Below are 14149 nucleotides of genomic sequence, written 5' to 3' on the forward strand. Positions count from 1 at the left end.
TTGCCTCTTCTTAGCTTTAATGTGGAAAACAAATGCAGGATTTGGAAAAGTGGGGATTAGTGATAGCAAGCTGCATATAAAATCATCTTGTACTGTTTTAAGAGTAAGCAATTGCTGGCTGCAATTCAGAGTTCATTTTTCTAATATGGTTATGTTATCAGTTTTATAATTAAGCTTCACTTAAAATTAGACAAAGAATTTCCTTCTCTATTCAAGCATAACAAAACACTTAAGCATTAATAAGCCTCATATCAATTTTGAAAAATAAGTGTTAGTACCCCTATATTACAGTTGGACATGCATAATTTTGAGGGTAAGTGATTTGCTCTGAAATGACAAATACTGCAAAGGGCTGCTCCTGAACACTCCTCCAACTGTGTGGATCACAATGCAGATAAGCTGCGTAGATCCTTAAATATTAAGGTTTAGTAACAAAAAAATGAGCTTAGCAGTGCTTCATGTAGATGAGAAAACTTTGTGCAAGTAACAAGCATTGTGACAAAAAGTGTGAGTCTGAGACTTTTGGGGAAAAGACAAGGACTTGGTGTTGTGGTTGGTCTGTCTTTTTTTGTGAGGTCTTCTGCTCAACTTTTTCCATAAAAATAGTGGTTTCTCTTCTGAACAGACTTTTGTGCCTTTCTGACACGTAAATATAGACCCTTGAACTTCAATGGTGTGAAGGCCCAAGGCAGGCCTGCAGATCTGCAGGGCATCACCCTTTGCGATGGTAGAGAGGTGTCTCTGAGCTCTCTGCTGCTGTGGAGATTACAAGCCAAGGACTGTGATCTGTAGTGGATGACCACAAAAGCAATACATAAGCCTTTGCTGGGTAAAGCATCACAGTCAGTCTATTATTTCACAGGTCACATGTTCAGGCAGGAAGACCCTGAATCTTGGCTGGGATGTAGCACTTTGATCCAGCATTTTGACAAAATGTCCAGCCTAAGCTGGGCTTGAAGAAGCTCATGTGTTCTCTCAGGTCTTCAAAGTACTTCCAGTTTCTTCTCAGCAAAGGCTTTGTATGTAACTTCTGCACAATGTTTTTTTGTGTTCGAGGCATGTGTTACTGAGAAGGCAGTAAGCAGGAAAACAAAGCAGTCTAACATCAGTTGCATGTTAATATAGGGGAAGCTTTCCTTTCTATTGGAAGTAGATAGGTGGACCTCATCAAGATGCATTTAATGAGTAAAAAAACCTAATAGAGTAAAATTGCTGGACAAAATAAAAGCTGACCTTGTGGGTTTGGTCTTTCTTAAGCATAAATTCACAGGAAACAGCCACTTGTAGAAATAGATCCTACCTGCACCACAGCAGGAAATGCAGAATAAATAGTTACAGATGCCTCGATGGAAGGCATACCATAGCAGGCAAGGAATAGAAAATCTTCCTTCCTTCAGAAGAAAAAAAATTAAATCACACAGTCAGAAAGTATAAAAAAAAAATAATGAAAAAAAGGGAGGTAAACCATCATAAATAGTCATGAATCCACCTGAAGATGAAAAGGCCTCCTGTTGGGGAGAGGGAGAAATTAAGTGTGGCCAAAGAGTGCTGATGTCTTCTGGCTTAAATTATACGCCAGTATTGCTTGTTGATATTCTTCAAAAGTGTCATCACAGTATTTATGTAGTATGTTTAAAGTTCACAAATATAGAAGTCAGTGCCATTCACATTGATCTACAGCTTACATAACTATGGCTGAAAAGGCACTTCCACATATAGCAGTGTATACATTGCTGTATAGTGTATATAAATTGGTTTATATGTGTTGTAAATTCAAGACTACAAGTTTATAGGTGTCCTCGGTTCGGCCAGGACAGGGTTAATTTTCACTGGAATCCAGGAAGGGGCACTGGGGGGCGGGGCAGTCTGACCCCACCCGGCCAAACAGAGCAGGGTATTCCATACCATGTGCCGTCATGCTGGGTTCTGGTGGGGGGGAGCTGGGCGGCGGGAACGCACTCGCGGCTCAGGAGCGCGCAACGGCGGCGATTCGGGAGAGCAGCTCTGTGGGTCATGCGGTTTGTGTTGTGTTTTCTCCTTATCTGTATCGTTGTTGTTACTGTTCCCTCTGTTTGCTGTTCTGTTAAACTGCCCTTATCCCGACCCACCGGTTTCTGCCTGTTTATTTCCATTCTCCTCCGCACACCGACGGGGGGAGGGGTGGCCGCGTGGCGCTTTTGTTGCCGGCCGCAGCCAAACCATAACAATAGGTGAAACGTTTTGACATGACTGAGAAATCTGTTATTTCCTGAGAGATAATTTAGATGTGAGAACATAAGGTATTTTTGACAAGTATTTAGCCTTCATGCACCTTGGAACTTCAAGTACTTACTGTATCTAAGCAGTATTTGGCCCTAAATTAATTATTAACTAGAATTTGCATTCAAGCATATTAACATTTGACCCATGGATTAAAGGGGCAATGAGACAGTGTTTGGTACCTGACTAGAACGGAAGAAGAAATAAATTAAAATGGTGCTGTCTCTCAGTTCACTTTTAGGAGTGAACGACTATGATAAGGAAGAATTTTTTCTAATAGGAAAGAATGTAATCCTTTTGCTACTTTGTTGGTGTTAGTAGTAGACTAGAAGCAGCTCTAGTCTGTCTCTAGGAGGACTGATAAGACAACCTCAAAGTGCAGGAAGAAGATAAGCAATGTAATCAGGGTACTGGAGTTGGAATGAAGAAATTCAAAATTTGGGATACTCATCTGCATTATTAGTCTGCAGTTAATTTTTTAAGTTTGATTTGAGAAACAACAGCATCCATTGACTACTGAATTCTTGTTATGGAAAAAAGTATTCAGCTGTATTCTGTCTTTTCTGGCTGCTTTATGGTTACTGTCAACAGTGTTTCTGGATCCAGTACTACCCAGAGGACTAAAAAAGAGACAGCTCAATTTACCACGATAATTGTATACATACTGAATTTTAAGCAACTGAATCATCCTGACAAGTGTAAGCAGTTGAGCAGTGCCTTCATCAGACTATTCAGGTACTTAAAATTAAGCACAACATTAAGAACATTACTACATTCAGTTTGAATGCAGAAAAAAGTAATTGCAACACAGCAAAAGAAGTTTCCACAGGCAGAAATCACAGTTTTCTCTCCTGTGTAAATCTTTGACAACCTCCCACGTGCACAGTTGTATTTACATCATTGTTTTCCTCAACCCTAGCAATATCAGCATGTTTGTTGGCTAAAGCTGCTGAACTAACTGTCATTACTACCCAATATTAGAGACCAAGAGTGAAATAAAAGTCTGAAACAGAGATCTCTCTATTAAATACCAGATAGCTATAATCCTATCTGTGTAGATCTATAGCCAGAATCTGGGTCATGTGAAATACTCCCTCCCTCCAACCAGGAGCCCTCTAATGATTATTCATGATTAATTTTAAAGAGAGTACTGCAGTATACTGCTAATTGAGTGTATTCTTGTTTTTAGAATCCCTGCCACTGAACAGCATTTCAAGCAGCCATTATTAAAACAGTCCTGACAAGTCCCTGATTAATCTTTATCCGTATGCGTCAGGTACTATTAGCACTTAACTGATCAGAGCTCAATCTTTACTACTTTCTGAGTCTATTTCTTCATGCAATGCATGAGTGAAGCTGTCATACATGTTGTACTGTCAAGCTAGAATGCATAACCAATTTCCATTTGTTAATTTGTTTACTGACACTTATGTGAAGTATGTCTCTAAAGATGGTGGTGGCAGTTCTAATTGCAGGTGCAAATGTCATTTGCTGCTTTTGCTGTTCTTTAAGTGTGCTACGTATATGTCACATAGTACGGTGTTAGGTGTTTCCTGTTTATGTTGCTCTGATGCTCTGCTGATGTCTCATTTTGCTGTGGCTGCAGTGCTGGGCACCAGTGGTCATTAAGTGTAGGCACAGTCTTGTCTGTAGAAGTGACTTGGCTCTCCTGTCAGGAGTATTTGTCCTGCTATTCTTGGTTGCTCAGTGGTTGTCATGTAGCAGTTGCCACAGCAGTCAAAGTAGGTTTCATCTGCCATACTTTGCAACTGGAGCTTCTGAAACACTGCTTACAGTTTCAGGTTTAGAATGGCTTCGAATTCACTGCCTGAGTTCTGTCAGGTGAAAGCAGGTGTCCCGTACATTTGTTGTCTTTCAATACAAAGTAGATTTTACCTGGACTGACCTTAAAATTTTCTCCTTAGGCCTTTGCTGTCTCTAGCTTCAGTCTCTGCCTGAATTGATGCTCTTATCATGTCATCAGCTATTATATGAATGCTGGCAACACCTTCAGGTGTTTGTGTTCATTAGTAAAATATTTTGTCAGCTGATTTGATTGCCAAAAATAAGTAGATGGAAAAATTCCTGCACCTTCAAAGTATGTGGTTCAGGCAGTTGATTATCTCATCTGGTCTGTTAGTATCTGTATGGATTACGAAGTATGTTTTAGCAATTTGGCTGTACTGAATGTCTGGTATGGGGACTGAGGAGTGCTGTTTCAGGATAGACTTCAGATGTCTGAAATCAAGGTGGATCCTATTCTTGCTATGTCTCAAGCTTTTGCCAGGCTATAGCCCTGTAAAGTGAGCTTGTTTGCCTCAGCTATGAGTCCCTCATTTTGCCAACTCTGCACATACAGCTCCCTATATCTGTCATTGCAAAGAAGATATATCTGCCTCCACGTATGATGGTAGTGACTCAGCAGTTGATGTATTTATTTGGCTTATTCAAGAACTCTTGTACTTCATCAAAATTTCTGGATATTGTGTAATCTGTTCTTTTTTGATGTTGTGCATCTTTGCTTATAGTAATCTTACAGTGCATGCTAGCTTTACCTTTATACAATTATCCAGTTGATATTAAAATATAAGTGGGGGAGAACTGAAGAGTGGCCTTATTCTTGATTGTGGTTTCTAATGGAGGGTTTCACCATATATTACAAACCCAACATTCAGGTGGTTTTTAAATATCTTTGACACCTTTTTCAAGTGTAGCGTAGTAGATGAATTTTAGCTGCAGTACCAAACTTGAAATGCAAATGTTCATTCTGAACAAATTACAGTTGAATTCCAGTCTTCCACTCCACTAGCAGGTTTTCTTCCCCAGCTGTACGGTTCAGAAATGAGACCTGATACACAGGAATGTACCCAAGGAGTCTGGCTAATAGGTTGCATTGCCTAGGGAGAGCGTGTCTGCAGTTTGCATATTTTCATGCAAAGATTTTCCACATACTGAAAGTGTGCCTCTGTCGGTGTAAGGGTTAAGGCATCTGTAGATGGCTTGTGGTCTGTTTGGCCTCTTAAATTGGTAGTAGTAGTTTGGAAACCACTGTACTGTGTAATTACTCCTTATACACAAGAACAGCTTGATCACATCTGAGTTCAGCAAACAATTTGTAGTCTTGTATGGCTAAATTTTTGGCTATTTGTGTGGGAGGACAGACATTTAATTTTCTGCATTTTTGCTGATACTTCAAATACTGAGCATGTTCTGGGTGGCTCTGTACAATTAGTCATTTCAATTTGTGTGACCTGTTGTTCTATGTTTACTTTCACTGGTCCAGCTCGTCCTTCCCTTACCTTGAAACTGCTTTTGTGCAGCTGGCTACACAGGCTGGTCAATGTGAGACCTTTGGGTTCTTGTGACTTAAGGCAGGCTCTGCAGTTATACATAGCTTTTTGCATATTAAAGCAGGGACTCCAGGGACTTTCAATACGTCTTCTTTTTATCTAGAATTAACTGTAATTCCTCTTAATTCTGAAGAGTTTTTATTTTTATCTAAGCTATTCTTTTCTTACATGCAGACATACCCAGAACGAGTTAGAAACAAGCATTAAATACCTTTATTTCCTGAAGAAAACAAATCTCTGTCTACTGGTGTGCCTTCCAGCATCAGGCTTCCTCTTGATAACTTTACAGATAATAGCAAAGACAAATGTTGTGAAAGAAAGGAATATTCTGAATAGATTTAAATATTTCTATATTGCATACATCTGGAAATGGTGAGCACCTTAGTTCAAGCAGTAAGGTATTGTGATTGTTCTAGCTCTTGCTCAACCAGGATGGCAGTCCGCAGTCTACTCTTCCTCTGCCTTTGTATTCAGCATGGAAGTCAGTCATAAGTATAAAGTTACAGTGCATCTAGACTAGTTGATCGATAGAAGAGGTGATCATACCTTCTGCTGCCCACAAATGCATGTCCTTCCATGCAACAGAAACATCTTACCCCTGCTACTCAGGAGCTGCATTGCAAGCTGTATGTAATAATACTGCCTATTGGTAATGTAACTCACTCCGAGCTGAAGCTACCATTTAGGTCTTATTTTTCAGATAGATCCTTCTGTTTGGCAGCTGGGACTTCCTCATAGGGCTATGTGTTTTATTCTGTCGGTCTGCCGTAAGAAATCTTTTTTTCCTATGTTTGAAGCTAGTCACCACAGTGTGTTTAGTTTTCGTGCTTGCTGGCCTTACCATTTCAAGGGGTTGTCAGAAGGAATGGAGATAATAAATTTTTGGTATCGCTTGCTTTACGCAGGTGCGTGTACACACACCCTCACACACATAAGTGTATTATCCCCATGGTTTCTCTGCTTGCTGCAGCTGGGTCATTCAAAATAGAAAAGTGGGTGGAATGAGAGATGATTGATTGGCAGGCAAATATCAGGACAAAGCAGATAAAACAAAGTGTTTAAGCTTGTGGATGAGTGTTGATTCTAAAAATTAATTTTAGGCACAAAGGTCCACTATGAAGAAAACTGACAAAAATTCTGCAGCAGTGGACTGAATATGTCTTTATGCAGCCTGTGCATTTGTAAATTCATAGCAATAGCAGCTGCTGGACCAGCTAGTCTCTCTGGTTCTGTTCCTTTCCTTTACTATGTGAGGATAAGGGGAAGAAACTGGGAATTGCATTATGTTTCCTGTTCCTGTTTGTTTTAGATCTGGGAAGAGCTTCTGCTTTACTCTGGTAATTGGGTTATATACTGCAGGAGACCAATATGTTTGCATGATTAATAGTATATTTTGACAAATTATGTGTTTCTGAAAAGTACATGGAACATGCCGCACTTTAATGTTGGAATAACCACAATTTGGTTTACTTATCTATAAATACTCTTCTCTACTCTCATGTAGAATGTGCATAAATCACATTTCAAACATGAGATAATCATCAGCAGTCAGTAAAGAAGATATTTCCATGGCAACAGTTGCTAAATTAAATGCTGCATCTGTACCTCCTCCCTACTTTTGTCCAGAAACCTCCCTGACTTTAGCTCAGATAACATGTATCTCACTGATGAGTAATGAAATAATCATACCTGTTACAAAATAATAAATTCACCACTGCCTGTGTAAAGAGTTATTAGAGCAAAAATTTGCAATAATTAATTACTGCTCACAGTACTGGGCATCAGCCTTTTACATCTGCACTGTTGTAACACTCCATAGGCTGTCAAACACTTAGTATGGTCTTTCAGCATGCCTGGTGGAGTTTGTATTTAAAAAGCTTGGAAAAAATCTTCTGGCTTAGATGAAAATCTGACCACGGTTCCTGGCTTCTGTTTGAAAGAAAAGTAAAAAAAATGTGAAAGTGATGGCACTTTCTGCAGCTTTATGGTCTTTCTTCCTTTTCTTTATATACATCAAGGAAAATTACTGTTCTAAGGAATAAACTGACATTGTTCAGCAGACATTTGGATGTCATTACTCCTACATGTGTCAGGTAATGTGAGAATGAGCATGAAGATTACAGGATGATACATGCTGGCATGCTGGGCTGATGTGAGGGCTGCTCATCCGATACCGAACTTGATGGGAATTTGTAAGAGGGATGGAGGCAGGTCATGAGGGACCTTCACAGGAGCAGCCAGGTGGCTCACCTCTGATAGATGGAAGATGACGTATATTAAGGCCATTAAAAAGCATCTACAGAGTTGTTACCTTGTGATGCTCCCGATTTGAACACAGCTGCCAAGGAGAGTGATCCCCAGGAGGCTGCAGAGGGGGAGGGATTACCAGCCCTCTTCAGTGCAGCAGCACACTGTGGAGCTGGTTGTTAGGGGAGCAGCCCCTAGGGCCCTGAGCTGGTAGGGGAACATCCCAAGGCCTCATTCAGCTTGCACAGTTGCCTGTGTTTGAAAGTTGCAAGGAGAGATGGCACCTTCTACTGCACAGTTTCTTCTGTGTCTTCTTTTAGTCATCTATTTCACCTTTCACAATGTTATGGTTTTGCTGCGGCTGGCAACAAAAGCGCTACGTGGCCGCCCCTCCCCCCGCCGGGGTGTGGAGGAGAATGGAAAGAAACAGGCAGAAACTGGTGGGTCGGGATAAGGGCAGTTTAACAGAACAGCAAACAAAGGGAACAGGAACAAAAACGATACAGATCAGGGGAATACACAAAACAAAACAGACCGCACAACCGAGCTGCTTTCCACGACCTCCTGCAGCGCGCTCCCAAGCTGCAAGTGAGTTCCTGCCACCCAGCTCCCCCTCACTGGAACACAGCATGACAGCACATGGTATGGAATACCCTGCTCTGTTTGGCCTGGTGGGGTCAGCCCGCCTGGCTGTGCCCCTTCCTGGATTCTGGTGAAAATTAACCCTGTCCTGGCCGAACCCAGGACATTATCCACCCCTTATTCCATACAATCTACACCATGCCTAGGTCCCCCATTGTCCAGTTGATCACCACCACTTCTCCTGTCTCCAGATATCATTCCCTTAGTCTATGGATCATCACTCTAAAGTGTCCGTTGAGTTCATTTAATCCACGACTTCGGGTTCCATCTGTCGTAATGATCTTCCGTGGCAGGAGAGGTGATGTGTGGTGATGGGCGATCACTTGCTGCATCCGGAGCTCACGGCTGATGTATCTGATGCGGCCTGTGCCCACAGTCTGCAGGACATGTGGATCTCGATGAAGTTGCTGGGTGCCTGTTGTTGGAAACCATGTCCAGTCCCATCATCGCTGTGCTCTGCTAGGTTTTCATCAAAAAGTCCATCCTTCTTTAATCTGGACAATTCTTACTACGATACTACTGGTATAATATATAACAATTATAACAGTGATAACAGACAGTGACAGGGTTATTTAACAATTAACTTTATACAAGTTATTTATGGACTATTCTCACCCAAAATCAAATCCCCATGAGGTACACATTGGACTTCCCCATCCTTCCATATTATCCACCAGGTACACCCAGGTCCTTGAGCAAAAACAATCCCGCAGACGGGCTTGCCTTTGCCCGAGGCAGGACTAACCCAAACTGTCTTCCCTAACATGTTCCGCATGTGCACTACAGGGAATTTATCTCCTTCTAGGGGACGCTGAGGTTTTGACTGGGCAGGACCAGCCTGGTTGGTGGATCCCCTGGTGTTCAGTAACCAGGTGGCCTTTGCTAAATGACTATCCCAGCTTTTGAAGGTCCCACCCCCGATTGCCGTTCAAAGTGGTTTTTAGCAGTCCATTGTACCGTTCGATCTTTCCAGAGGCTGGTGCGTGGTAGGGGATGTGATACACCCACTCGATACTGTGTTCTTTGGCCCAGGTGTCTATGAGGCTGTTACAAAAGTGAGTCCCGTTGTCCGACTCAATTCTTTCGGTAGTGCCATTTTGCCACAGGACTTGTTTTTCCAGGCCCAGAATGGTATTCCGGGCAGTGGCATGGGGCACAGGGTAGGTTTCCAGCCATCCGGTGGTGGCCTCCACCATTGTGAGCACATAGCGCTTGCCTTGGCGGGTTTGTGCCAGTGTGATGTAGTCAATCTGCCAAGCCTCCCCATATTTATATTTTAGCCACCGTCCTCCATACCACTGAGGCTTTACCCACTTGGCTTGCTTGATTGCAGCGCATGTTTCACATTCATGGATAACCTGTGCGATGGTGTCCATGGTCAAGTCCACCCCTCGGTCACGAGCCCATCGGTATGTCGCGTCTCTTCCTTGGTGGCCCGAGGTGTCATGGGCCCACCGAACTATGAATAGTTCACCCTTATGTTGCCAGTCCAGATCCACCTGAGCCACTTCAATCTCGGCAGCCTGATCCACCTGGTGGTTGTTCTGATGTTCCTCAGTGGCCCGACTCTTAGGGATGTGGGCGTCCACGTGACAGACTTTTACAGCCAACTGCTCCAGACGGGCAGCAATATCTTGCCACAATGGGGCAGCCCGGATAGGTTTGCCTCTGCGCTGCCAGTTGTTCTTCTTCCATTGCTGCAGCCACCCCCATGAGGCATTGGCCACCATCCAACAGTCGGTGTAAAGATAGAGCACTGGCCACTTCTCTCGACTGGCAATGTCTAAAGCCAGCTGGGTGGCTTTCATCTCTGCAAACTGGCTTGACTCACCTTCTCCCTCGGCAGTTTCCGCGACTTGTCATGTAGGGCTCCATACAGCAGCCTTCCACCTCTGCTGCTTCCCCACAATGCGACAGGACCCATCCGTGAACAGGGCATACTGTTTCTTCTCTTCTGGCTGCTTATTATACAGTGGGGCCACTTCAGCACGTGTCACCTCCTCCTCTGGCGATGCTCCAAAATCTTTGCCTTCTGGCCAGTCCATGATGACCTCCAGAGTTCCTGGGCGACTTGGGGTTTCCCATTCGGGCATGCTGGGTGATCAGCGCGACCCACTTACTCCACGTAGCATTGGTGGCATGATGCATAGAGGGGACCCTCTCTTTGAACATCCAGCCCAGGACCGGCAATTGTGGTGCTAGGAGGAGCTGTGCTTCAGTGCCGACCACTTCTGAAGCAGCTCGAACGCCTTCATATGCTGCCAGAATCTCTTTTTCAGTGGGAGTATAGCGGGCCTCGGATCCTTTGTATCCCCAGCTCCAAAACCCCAGGGGGTGACCTCGAGTCTCCCCTGGTGCTTTCTGCCAGAGACTCCAGGTTGGGCCATTCTCCCCGGCTGCAGTTAGAGCACATTTTTAACATCTTGCCCTGACCGGACTAGACCAAGGGCTACGGCATGAACTGTCTCCCGATCAATTTGTTCAAATGGCTGTCGTTGCTCAGGGCCCCATTCAAAATCACTCTTCTTCCGGGTCACGTGGTACACAGGACTTACAATCTGGCTGTAATTTGAGATGTGCATCCTCCAAAAACCCACAACACCCAGGAAGGCCTGTGCTTCCTTTTTGCTGGTTGGTGGAGATATAGCTGCTATTTTGTTGATGACATCCATTGGGATTTGACGGTGCCCATCCTGCCATTTTATCCCCAAAAACTGGATCTCTTGCGCAGGTCCCTTGACTTTACTTCGCTTAATTGCGAAACCGGGTTTCAGAAGGATCTGAACTATTTTCTCCCCTTTCTCAAAAACTTCCTCCACTGTGTCACCCCATACAATGATGTTATCGATGTACTGCAGATGTTCTGGAGCTTCACCCTTTTCCAGTGCAGTCTGGATCAGTCCATGGCAAATGGTGGGACTGTGTTTCCACCCCTGGGGCAGTCGATTCCAGGTGTACTGGATGCCCCTCCAGGTGAAAGCAAACTGTGGCCTGCACTCTGCTGCCAAAGGGATGGAGAAGAATGCATTAGTGATGTCAGTGGTGGCATACCACTTGGCTGCCTTTGACTCCAGCAGATACTGAAGTTCTAGCATGTCTGGCACTGCAGCACTCAGTGGTGGTGTGACTTCATTCAGGCCACGGTAGTCTATTGTCAGTCTCCACTCTCCAGTAGAATTTCTCACTGGCCATATGGGACTATTAAAGGGTGAGCGAGTTTTGCTGATCACTCCTTGACTCTCCATCTGGCGGATCAGCTGATGAATGGGGAGAAGGGAGTCTCGGTTATTGCGATACTGTCTGCGGTGCACCGTTGTGGTTGCGATTGGCACCTGTTGTTCTTCAACCCTCAGCAACCCCACAACGGAAGGATCCTCCGAGAGATCAGGCAAAATGGACAGCTGTTTAATGTCTTCCGTCTCCACAGCAGCTATACCAAAAGCCCACTGATGCCCCCTTGGGTCCTTGAAATACCCTCTCCTAAGATAGTCTATCCCAAGACTGCACGGAGCCTTGGGGCCAGTCACAATGAGGTGCTTCTGCCAGTCCTGCCCAGTGAGGCTCACTTCAGCTTCCAATACAGTCAGCTCTTGGGACCGCCCTGTCACTCCCAAAATACAAATGGACTCTGACCCTTTGAACTCTGATGGCATTAAAGTACACTGTGCACCAGTGTCCCCTAGAGCTTTATACTCTTGTGGATCTGACAGGCCAGGCCACCGAATCCACACCAATCAATAAACACGGTTGTCCCTTTCCTCCATCTGGTTGGAGGCAGGGCCCCTCTAATCCTGGTCAGAGAATTTGCTGCTCACCTGCTGTAAAAATGATTTGGAGTCCCTCCAAGAGGATCGGAATCAAGATCAAACTGTCTGCCTGGTCTGGAGAGCTGGCTGCTGGAAACTGGAGCAGCATTTTTCCTAAGAGAATCCCCTTTGGTGATTGTTTTACCTCGTAACTCACGCACTCGTGCCTCTAGACTTGAGGTGGGTTTTCCATCCCACTTCCTCATGTCCTCTCCGTGGTCACGCAGGTAAAACCACAGGGTGCTTTGGGGTGTATAGCCTCTGAATTCCCTCTCCTGAGCAGAGAAACGCTTGCCCCTAATAGCTGAGAGACTGGCCCCTACAGGTGGGGAGTAGGACATATTCTCTTTGATTTTCCGGACCTCTCGGGCCAGTTTCTCCACAGCTGAGACAAGTGAGGAAGAGAGACTTTCCTCATATCACCGGAGCCTGACAGCCACCTCATTCACCTTTGGTGCCTCTTGTCTCCAGTCTGCTACTGCCAGTGAGTTGGCATATGAGTATGGTGCGCTCCGCACAAACTTCCTCCACATGGATCGTGTGCAGTGGACTTCATCTGCATCTGTGAGTAACTGCTCATTGTCCGGGTCATAGTAAACCAGCTCCCGCACAGCTAATTCTCTTAAGTACTGAATACCCCTTTCCGTATTGATCCACTTGCCAGGACAGCATAGAAAATCCTCACTGAAGGGGTACCTCTTCCTCACGCCTGACAGAGGTGTCCTCCAGAGGCTGAGGACTTGGTTTTTTTTTCCCAATGGCCTTGTCAATGCCCCCTTCCCTGACCAGGGATCCCAGCTGCTTGGCTTCCTTGCCCTCTAATTCCAAGCTGCTGGCCCCATTATCCCAGCACCGCAGCAGCCAGGTGGCAATGTGCTCGCCTGGGTGGCGGCTGGAATCTTTCCGCAGGTCTCGCAGCTTGCCCAGGGACAGGGACCGGGTGATGATCTCTGTCTCTATCTCCCGTGATGACCCTGGCTCATTGTCATCCCTCCCGGAGCGATCTGCTCTCTTTGCATCTTTCTTTAGTTTTACAGGGGCGACTGCTGCCAGCAGAGGTTGGTCATTGGGCTCAGCCGCGATGCCTGTGGCTGGAGCTGGGGCTGGAGCAGCTGCTGTGCCCACCGGGGAAACCGAGGATGACCCTGCAGCTGTGGCAGTGGCAGCATTGGTGCCGGTGGGGTGGGCTGTGACTGCCTGCTGGGCTGGAGAGACTGCAGGGCCGGCTGTGGGGGCATCACCAGTCGCAGTGGCTGCCGCTTGGTTTCCCCCCCCTTCCCCTTTAGGGCACTGAATCAGGTTGAACAGGGCTCGGTAGGCGTGGGCCAGACACCAGCACGTTGCGGTGATTTGTGTCTCTCTGGAGTTCCCAGGGTGGCAGCACACTTTTTGCAGATATTTTACTAGATTGTCCGGATTCTGTACTTGTTCAGGGGTGAGTTTGAAAAACACCGACAGTTCCCACTGCCCTAGACACCTGCCCATGCTGTCCCACACACCCAGCCACTCATAGCTATCCAGGCCCGGGCAGGTCTCTGCATGATGTTGTTGAGTACTTGTTTAATCCTAAACATAACCTGCAAGCCATTCAGGAGGTAGAACAATAGAAACATGCTGCCCTGAGCATCCCACGGGTACTTGAAATTCTCAAAAGCCGTTAGGACCAGCCTGAAGGCGAGAGGAGGGGTTTAAGAGTGGGGGAAAGTATCCCCTCCGGTTTTCCCACAGGCTGGGTTCGATTATTCACAAATTCTAAGAGATAGGATCCAAGGTATGGAAATGACCGCAGTGCCGCATGCAAATACAAGCCTAATTTCATGCACAGTGATGTTATCATGTCATAAG

General features: G+C 45.3%; 1 protein-coding gene across 7 annotated transcripts in view; it reads left to right on the top strand.

The window, feature by feature from the left end:
• MAPK10 (mitogen-activated protein kinase 10) overlaps positions 1-14149 on the top strand; it is a 195658-nt gene that overhangs the window by 22286 nt on the left and 159223 nt on the right. The gene's annotated exons all lie outside the window — the stretch shown is intronic.

Source organism: Opisthocomus hoazin, chromosome 5 (assembly GCF_030867145.1).
Source record: "Opisthocomus hoazin isolate bOpiHoa1 chromosome 5, bOpiHoa1.hap1, whole genome shotgun sequence".
In the NCBI taxonomy this organism is placed as follows: Eukaryota; Metazoa; Chordata; class Aves; order Opisthocomiformes; family Opisthocomidae; genus Opisthocomus; species Opisthocomus hoazin.